Source organism: Cebidichthys violaceus, unplaced genomic scaffold (genome assembly GCF_023349555.1).
Source record: "Cebidichthys violaceus isolate CVI_PGR_0920_01 unplaced genomic scaffold, fCebVio1.0.p SCAF_7, whole genome shotgun sequence".
In the NCBI taxonomy this organism is placed as follows: domain Eukaryota; kingdom Metazoa; phylum Chordata; class Actinopteri; order Perciformes; family Stichaeidae; genus Cebidichthys; species Cebidichthys violaceus.
In genome coordinates, this window is record NW_027176927.1 from 11,043,736 (window position 1) to 11,054,215 (window position 10,480).

Consider the following 10,480-nt stretch of genomic DNA (forward strand, 5'->3'; position numbering starts at 1 on the left):
TTTTTATATAATATCTGTCAACCCAAAGCTTTTTTTCCATAACTGAGCTCCTTTTCAATGACATTACTGCCGAAAAAAGATTCCACAGCGATCTGAGAGACGGATCAATCAATCCGTGCATCCGTCTACTTTCCTATCTTCCTTCCAACCTACCTGTCTCTTTACTGTGTATATCTCCTCCACTTCCTCTCCCATTCTGCCGTGTTTTCTTTGGCCCGGCACTGAGGGACTGGAAGTGTCACCTCATCACAGCAGAGTTTTGTTTCCCTTGGATGCTGCAGTAGGATGTCTGTTAATCTGATCCGAAATCCATGGAATTGGCAGCTTCCTACAAACACCGTTGGCTCTCAAACGACTCTATGAAGTCCGTCTTACATCGTCTTTCTGAAAGATAGACTGCCTGTATGACTCTACAATCAGCCTCAGCGGTGCGTGGGAGTTTTGAACCTCTCCTTATTTTGGCTGGGTTTTTACTATGGAAGCAAACAAGCTGTTGTGCAATGAAAAGCTCTCAAATTCCACTTAGAGGCCACAGCAATGTACCGACATCCTGGCAGATAAAGTATGCTTGAATGGGCAGTTTATCAGTCATACAAAGTGTGCAAAGATAAGATAAGATAAGATTATACTTTATTAGTCCTATAATAAATATATATATAAAAATATAGCCGGTCACTGAAGGAGCTGCACTATGCTGTTAGTGTCCTGCCTGGGGTGTGGAGATGTTCTCCATCAGGGATGATATTTTAGCCATCATTCTCCTTTTTACCACCACTTCCACTGGATAGTTTATTATGTTAAGATAGTTTATTCTGCAGAGGAACTCTATCTGCACGACAGTAACTGGTTGGATACAGGTTTAAGAAACAAGCAAGTCCACTATAGTGGTCAAAACCACTATATGTATGTTTAAGCTGAAAAATAGAATTATATATTATTATCAAAATAATTCTGTGATGAAATATCTCCACATTCGCTGCCAGCCTTTTATTGTTTAATAAGTAAGAACTTTGCAACAAGAGGTGAGGATAGTGACTGAAATTGAGGTGATCAGCGCTGACTGATAATTAAAGGGGAGCTCCAACAATTTCACACATCATAACCTGGATACAGGTCTTGAGGAGTGCTACTGCATATGTGAAAATAAGTTGTATAAAGCTTTTTGTGGCTGCAGAGGGAGCCGCGCAAACATGATAAATGTAAGGGTTCTTAGAGTCAATGTCAAGTTTGAAAATAAAAAAATCCGGGGGTGTGCAGTTAAATAGAAATAAGCTTTTGAGACCTCTGTGGCCCGCTCCTCCTCATCTCTGTTTGAGGCTAGCAGCTCGGGGCTACATAGGCCACTAATAGCATAAGATGCCCAAAATCTCTGACTGTCTGTGGTCAAGTTGCAACTGTCCATTGTGAGTCTTATAATATTTAAGGAGTGCAATGCAAAATTGGCTCTTTTAACTGAAAAAACATGCAATAAGTGATTTATTTCTCCATCTTTTGCATTTTTCCTTTTTCATCTTTTCATTCCATTGTCTTTATTGTTTAGTGTTGACCTTATTGTTTCTTCCTGTCTCTTCCTCGGTATGTATCTCATTTGCAATTTCTCTTACAGTCTCATTTTTTCTGTTGATGATAATCAGACAATCTTGACAAAGTGAGGCAGGTTCAGTAGTGTGACCTCCTTGCAGACGAAAATTTTTGACTGTGGCGTAAAAGATGCTTATTCACCGAGCATCTGTTTGCAATGGGTAAAATGTGTGTGATATGTTGTATGCATTTGAGTGTACGTTCAACGTCTAACTAGTTTTCCAGCTGGGGAGGTGATGTGCATACACAAAGTTTATGTTTTGTGTTTCTAGGTGAGTGCGTCTGTAAGTATGTTCAGGCACAAGCGCAAAAGTTCAGTCGTATACTGGTTTGGGTGAGTGTCAGCATTAAGGTTTAAAGAGTGAAGCAAGACAGTGGAATGTACTCACAAATGTGTCTGTGAGAGAGACATGTGATGAGTTTGTGTGTGTAGGACGTGGTATGGCAAGGTTAGGACGACATTCTTGAGAGTACATCGTGTCTCTTCTCTTTTGCTCACCTTCTGTCAAAAACATCAGGTGGGTCTCTGGAGAGATGAGCAAACTTTGCTGGAGGAACAGAGAGCGAAGCAGAGAGAGAGATGAGCAAACACTTACCAGAATAAATGATGACTGTTTCTGTATAACAGCTAATTTTAGACTGAAAGTAACCAGTAGCTTACAAATCAAAAGTGAATGGAATAGACGCTGCAGGCATGTTTTTGTCGAAATAGAGTTGACCAAAACTAAAAAATACTAATGAGACAGAGGTAAAAGCAAATTCTTTCAAACCTCTTCTTGAACAGCTGTAAAAGCTCTCTGACGGTCACAATCTGCTCCTCAGCACAGAATTTTAAAACAGTGAAAAGCATTTCACTACTCGAATCATTGCTAGGCGTTTTAATACATAATAACTCAATTTAAGTCATTTATAATACGCTACACAGCAGTCAAAAAGGCAAATAATCATTTATATTTAATGAGAGGCATGCATACAGATTTTCCTCCTAAAACTATATATAACATAACAATATGTTAACTTAATGTAAGTGGTCAATGTATAGTTATTTGTCTATTCTGTCTCTCTGTGCCTTCATAGATCTAGAAGTCATAGGTTACGATAGTCCATAAAAATATTTTTTTCTTTAGAATATGCTGTTTCCACAAAATGACTAGTTCATGCAGTATGTTTTTATACTTATGCATTTTCTTTTATTCTTAAAATATGCAATAGCATGCTGTGCAAGGAAATCAAGGAAAATGTATGACTGTATTTTTCCATAAAGAAACCACCAGAGGAAGAAAAGAATATATCCTAAACTTTATGCTACCCAGCTTCTTTTGAAGAATTCTCGTTTGGATTATTTCAGTTGAAAACAGTAAAAGATATATAGAAATATTATAAAAACAAATCACATGTTACAGACTAAACAAACTTTGACTATATTTGACAACACAACAGATTTTAGTTTTTCTTCTGGAATAGGATTGGATTGGATTCTCTAATCTCTACACTGCAGCTCTATGCTATTAATAACGAAGCACATACAGACACACAATAAACTATGAATTACTATGATGTTTAAACAGCTGCTAAGTCAAGTTCTTCTCCACAATAACTAAATGTACAACTCCTGTCCTCTCCTCGTTCCTTTACTCTACACTTTTTTTTCTCTGTCTCATATATCTCTCCTGTATTTTTGCCTTTTTGTCTCTTCTCTTCTTTCAATATTAGGATCTACAATAATGCATATAATCACCTTGACTCTACTCATCTTATCCTCCCATCGTGTCTCTTCTCTTCTTCACGCATCAACACCCGGTCCTGCATGTGACCTCCCTCCTTTGTTTCACTCATCTTTCCCTTTCTCTCATCATTATCACATCTGCCAGTAAGTAATCAGGGACTGTAAAGTGTATTAAACACATCGTCCAGCGGTTGGCCACCCAAGAAACGTATCCATATACTTTCCCTTTGTTTTCAAATTCACTTTTTTCTTACTGTATCTTTCACTTAATTTGGCCTATTTATTGTTGCAGCCCCTCTTTTTCTCTTTCTCCTGCTTGTCTCACACTTCATCTCTCAGTCTCTCTCAACACTGGTTTCTGTACGTCTCTCTCTCTCTCTCTGTATGCTGATGTCATGTGTTTGCGTTGGGCTGCTCTGCACTCTTTGACCTGTATATGGACCAAAACCTGTGATACTGTTTACCCAGACAACTCCCTGCATTTGGCTTTTTAAATGTCCAAATACAATAATTCACACTTCTAAATTCCTGAGGAGAGGGATGACTGAGCGCGTGCAGCACAGCTGGAGGTCTGGCTCTTGAAGCAGCTCTCTGCGCTTCAAGCTAAAGGGTCTGAAGCGACCAACAAGTAAATGCAAATTCACTATAAGCTCCAACCTGCTTTGTGTCTCCTTGAATGAGTGAGAATGGAGAAGAGGTGTGACTTCCTTGTAAGCAGCGAAGGGTTTTGAATTTACACAACGAGGGATGCCTCCTCACGACAGCTGCTGCTGAAGCTGATCTATGTTCAACAAAGAAACTGATTTCCATGGGCAAATACAGCAGCGTATCATATTTGTCACGGGGGCCTGCTCTCCATCATATTTAGACGCACAACTTCCCCTCCTCCATAAAACACACCAATCAATCTGCTTAAAGTATGATGGAGGTTGACAAGGTCGTTGTGTCAGAATCAGACCTTGACCGCCCGCCGTGTTCTACCACTGAACCACCAACAATAACAAACCTGAAAATGTCAATTTGCTTCTATAACTCACTAAGAACAGCAACATATGGTTTGGTCCCTGATTGGCCATTTTGTGGTTGAGGAGGCAGTAATTAGTGGGCCCCTACATTTAGGACCCTATATAAATAATATGTGTATGTCTTGTGGAAAATGCATTGAATCTAATCTATAGTGTTATTATTTCTTCTAATATTAAATTCATATTCTTGCACATTTTATTTTAACTGTGTGTTTGTAAAACCAACAAGCAAACAAACATAACACTTCAAATCCCCAGTACACCCATATGCAACTTAATAATTTCTGAATATAAAACATATAGAAACTGATTAAACGGCTCCATATAACTTTGTGAACTGTTCTATCTATCTCTTCCTTCAAATCCAGATGCTGTCATCTGCATATCTACAGTCTATTATCAACAGTGTAAGGATTCGTGAGCCGAGCTTAAACCCCCGTTGCTGCCAGCACGTGGCCTCAGACCGCTGAGCCACGGATCACCTTGTTAGTCTTGATTTCAGATTCTGACCCAAAGCTGGAAGTTTCATTTGCGTGATTCACTCCAAGGTCGACTGAAGGATCAGATTGCCCCTCTGGCTTCCTGATGTGTGTGGTGTGTGTGTGGGTGTGTATTCATGTACATCTAGTGCTTGTTCTTGCATACATACTACATGTGTCTGCATGCGTGCACATGGCTTTGCATGCGCGTGTATATGTGTGTGTGTGTGTATGTGTGTGTGTGTGTGTGTGTGTGTGTGTGTATGTGTGTGTGTGTATGTGTGTGTGTGTGTGTGTGTGTGTGTGTGTGTGTGTGTGTGTGCGTGTGTGTGTATGTGTGTATGTGTGTGTGTGTGTATGTGTGTGTGTGTGTGTGTGTGTGTGTGTGTGTGTGTGTGTGTGTGTGCGTGTGTGTGTATGTGTGTATGTGTGTGTGTATGTGTGTGTGTGTGTGTGTGTGTGTGTGTGTGTGTGTGTGTGTGTGTGTGTGTGTGTGCGTGTGTGTGTGGTGTGTGTGTGTGTGTGCGTGTGGGTGTGTGCATGTGTGCTGAATGAGGGCCAGGTATGGGTTGAGGAGAAGGATTGATGGTCCTGGAGGGACTCGGCAGCTGGAACAGAGAACACCAGACAGACGGACGGACGGATGGAGAGAAACAGGGGAATAAATCAGACGAGCGAGGAGACGAGGAAGGTGGCTGGAAGTGTGGAGGACGGAGGGAACGAGAGAGACAGCAGAGGATAGGGGAGGAAAGAAGGGATCAGGAGGAGGAGGAGGAGGAGGAGGAGAAGGGGCTCATATAAAAAGAGATTTGTCCAGACAAACAAACGGCAAATTCTTCAGAAATGATGTGATGCAAGATTTCAATAATAGCCCAGTAGGCTGCAATATGTGCCGTCATTCAGAAATGCCAGGAGACCATAGGAAATATCATATAATACTAATGTATCTGACCACAACCATTCTTGACTCTGTGCAGACACAGACAGACACACACACACCTCATATGCCTTTTTCCCTCTTCCTTTCTTTCACTCTCCACTTCTCTTTTCTTCGTTTCACCACAATCCTATACTTTCTCTCTCCCTTCCTTTCTGATGCTAACCCTTTCAACACACACACACACACACACACACACACACACACACACACACACACACACACACACACACACACACACACACACACACACACACACACGCTATATGCCTCTCTCTCCTGACCACATCCCCTCCTCTCTCCTCTCCTCCCAACCTCAGGTCGTGTGGTAATGAGTGTGTGATGGAGCCTCGTGGCTACCAGACTGGCAGAGGTATTTTTAGCACTTCTGGTGGTTTCCATCACTAAATATGCTCCAACTTCATATTTCAAGATTGAAACCAACCTCAAAGGGAGAAATGGATAGTTTGTTGCAGTTGGTTTAAGCTATTAGACATAGCTGTTAAATGTAGCGAGGCGATTTGGGGATTGACGGGTGGCACGGTAATTGGTGATAACTGAAAAAAAATAAAAAATGGCCTTGGATTTAAGAAAAAAAAAAAGGTTGAAAGGCAAACAGTAGAACCTCACATGGGGAGAAGTAGAAGGTAAAAGTTACATTACCTCGGTGCTACGTTTACGTACCTTGAGGGAAAATAATGAGTGGAAACAATCATCACATTCAATCAGTCAAAGCACAAGATTTTCCTTAATGTGGCAACCATTTTTTATTTCTAACAGATGTAATACACTGCAGCAGTAGCTGAAATTCAATCTAACTTGGCATAAGCATTTTACCTGTCCATACTTGCAGTCATAATATGACACTATACTGTATGTCTACTCACCTATAAAGGTGGCAACCAATTACCAAATGTGTGATACAATTAGGAGAGACACTTTGAGATGTGACAAAAACTGGAAAGAAAAAGTATAAAAAAGGGAGCAGACTGGTGTAGGTTTGGCATTGGTCCCATCCCGGCAGCAGAATTTGGGTGACTTTAATGATGTGGAGGAGTTTACGCGACAAAAGACACCAAACATGAGAGAATTGTTGTATGAAAAATAATAACACACTAAAAATCCTGCCACAAAACCAACATCTTTAATATCCACACTATTGCTGCTGGCAACACAAAGGCTATAAAAGGCTTAGAAATCAAGACTGGCTTTAAATCAAAAGCTGACTTCTTTCCTGACATATGCCATACAGGTATTGGGTTGCATGCGGCTGTGTGCCATTGGCAGGACACAAGAGCCCATGACAAAGTGTGCTCCAAAACAAGAGAACAAAATACTGACCTCACTGAGCACCTCACCAAGTATCGACAGTTTCCCTGAAATGATGGCTGACCTAACTGTTCAGTTTGGGCACACTCACGTGTTCTGTCTTTTGTTGTCGGACAAAATGCCGTCTCAATTTTGTGCTGATAATGGAGCTTGTCATGCATTGCTCACTTTGTTTCCATTAAGACGAGTCATCTGCAGTCGCCACTAAACAGTATATTTAACTCTCCAACACTTAACAGAAACTCCCCCAACACGGCCAATTTGTTCCCAAAAGGATCCCACTACAAACTTTCCTTCACTCCTTTTTCCATCTTCATCTGGCTGTTGTTTTAAACTGTTAGCAGCATTTACTGAAATCTCACTGATAAGTCCCTCCATGAAAAAAACAACAGTGAAACTAATGAATTTTTTAGTTTTTATAAATTGTTCTTTTTCAAAATGAGTTATAGCCGTGGTCAAAGTATTTGTGAATGCTAACTGGTAGCACCCCAATATTCAAGAAAAATACTGACAAACTTATACCGATTCACCTTTTATTTGTGCCTGATGTAAAATAATAGTTAGACTTTTTCTAGAACACTTGTATTCACTTTCTTAAAGAGATAAATGATACGATTGTTACCACGCTCAGACCCAAAGAGTGGTATTGATTTTCTCCTCTAACTCTCAGCAAGGGAGCAAACACATACATTTCCAAAACTGTTGAACTATCCCTTTAAAGTCAGCTGCTTTCGTTAGTAAGTATATCACCAAACCATGACTAATTTAAAGATAATTTAGCTTTCTATTGCTTAGGTACAGTATTTTTAATCTTTGAAAAGTGTGAGTGTTTTTAGATGGTAAAACTGTCAACAGTTGAGCAGAACACCAGTGACTTTTCTGTTGAATCAATCTACTCCATGTTCCAACATTTATTAGTCCAAAAAGAACATATTAAAAGGGATTATTGTATGGGAGACATTCAAACCTTTTTGAATACTTAAAAAGTAAAATGATCTATGTTTTAATTCTTGTAAGAAACAAAATCAAGCGAAAGAGAAATCATAGAAAGCCAAGAATTGACTTTACTCCCTTAGTCAAATTTCCTGAGGCCAGATCAGACTTAACTAGAAATGTAAGATATATTGAATGTCTTTACTTCAAAACAACCATTTAACATGTTTTTCATAGAGAAGAAATAAAGCATTCTGTAATGCAAAGCTTCTAATTTATGCTGAAATTTGTTCTGGACGAGGCTTCTGAATGATTGATGGCTCACAGAGATCTTATTCTCTCTTTCGTTTGAAAGCTTCCACAATTTTTGCAAAGTGCTCCATGTCCTCCATCTTTTATTTCTGTTGGCAGACTCGTCTCATTCTCCCTGGACATCTTTCCTCCCTCACAAGGAGGCTCATTGTCCATATGGAGAAGGTTGGTTTATTGTCCATTCAGAGACAAGTGGCAGAAGCACATTCCATAACTTATTGGGACCCTGAAATCCCATCGCTCCACATCTGACAGGGTATGTTTGCATTACTTGACTGCTGGGGTCAAGTAACTTTAAATCTGTACAAAGGGTAAACAGAACCTGCTCTTTCCGTTCTCTACATGATTTCACTGTATTTTAACATTTTTCATTGCGTCTTTACTGCAAGCATCAACATTCATTATGTCTGTGTAGTTCTGGCTTCCCTTCTGTTTCTCCTCCTGTCTTGTCTCTTTTGTCATTTGAGTCTTTGCTGGAGTCTGTAGTTTGTCATAGGCCTTCTGGGAAATAGAGTCTCTAATCCTTTCCACTTAAACCGCAGCTTTATTTTGTATGAGCCTCTGTGTGTGTTTGTGTGTGTGTGTGTGTGTGTGTGTGTGTGTGTCTGTGTGTGCAGTGTCTACATGACAATGTTTCGTGGCTTAGAAAAGCAATAAAGCCTTGTAAAATAAATTATATCATATGTCAAGTAAATGCACAAAGTGTGCTGCAAGCTTCTGCCCAAACCCATCCATCCTGTGCGAGGTTGATGCTGATGCAGTGCTGAAATATACATGAGCAATATTATTCTATATCAGAACCATAATATCCTGCACACTGTCAGAGACAGCAAGGGGAGCTCCAGTGATACAATGAACAATGTTTGGTCCAATTTGTAATAGAATATTTTGCAAATGCAATAAAAGCTGCTGAAATGTCACAATAAGTAATCTCACTTTCTAAGGAGAGCGGGGGTGTATTCTTCTATTTTTTTAACCAAAGAGTATTTTGTATTTTAGCCTCCGTTTGAACTTATTAGTTGCATGAATAGTTTTGTCAAAGAGGTGCACTTATTTGGCAAAGAGACTAAAGACAAGCAGTGATGCAAGAGATTGTGCGGTCAGGTGTAGAATCATAACACCAACATTCAAGCTGCATCTCCATAACTGGACTGTCCTCCCTGAAAAAACAGCTGTGAAGGGTCGTCTGTGCAAGCAGTATTCGACCTACAATGGATGTGTTGAACAAACAATTTTCACTCAAGAGACCGCTGTTTGTATCATGTGTGAAATCAAAAGTCAACATTGACTTATTTCTTACTTGTGCACATTACGTAAAGCACGTCAAAACTTTTTTTTACCTGACGACCTAAGTTACGTAACAAACTTGTTTTAACCTAAACCATAATCTTTTCCTATAACCAAGTAGTTTTGTTTCAGTTTCAAATTATTACACTACCTTTGTGTTTAAAACTGTGAATGTTTCACAATCTGCGCCTGGTGCGGGTGCTCTCCTCTTTTGGGAGTCACTCTCAAACAACCTTTTCTGTGGTTTAGGTACGAGGACACGATGCAATAACACAATGAGACTAATCCATTCACTGTAAACATCAGAGGAAACACTAAAACATTCAAACTTCTTGTTGTTTCATGAAAGGACAAACGGGGCAGTGGGAGGTTAGCCTGGATCCTGACACCACCCACATCTCAGATTAGTTGACGTTGCCTATTGATGGCTCCTGCTGTGAGCAACTTGAGGTTCAGCGTCTTGCCGAAGGACACTATGACAAGTGGACAGCAGGAGTCCAACCCTGGGATTAAACATAATAATCCCTCTCTTCAACAAGAAATCGTTTAACATGAACGCAATGTTAGGCTGAGTTACTGAAACGAGACTAAATGGATATTCAGTCTGATTATCAGGAACAAATAGATTACAACATGTGTTAGCCGTCGGTTTGAAACTATGTGAAACAATTACATTGCAGAAGCAGAGAATCTACCAACTTTGCACATGAGTCTTTGGGGGTTGTCCTCTCTTTTTTCTGCCAGAGTTGCTCCTCTATAGGGAAGCCCAGTGTGCTCTGACCTCCGCCCTGACCACAAAACCCTGCAGTAACTGCCTGGGTAAACTGCTCGTGGAAGTGGCAACAAAGCCATGGCACCCAAATTCCACAGG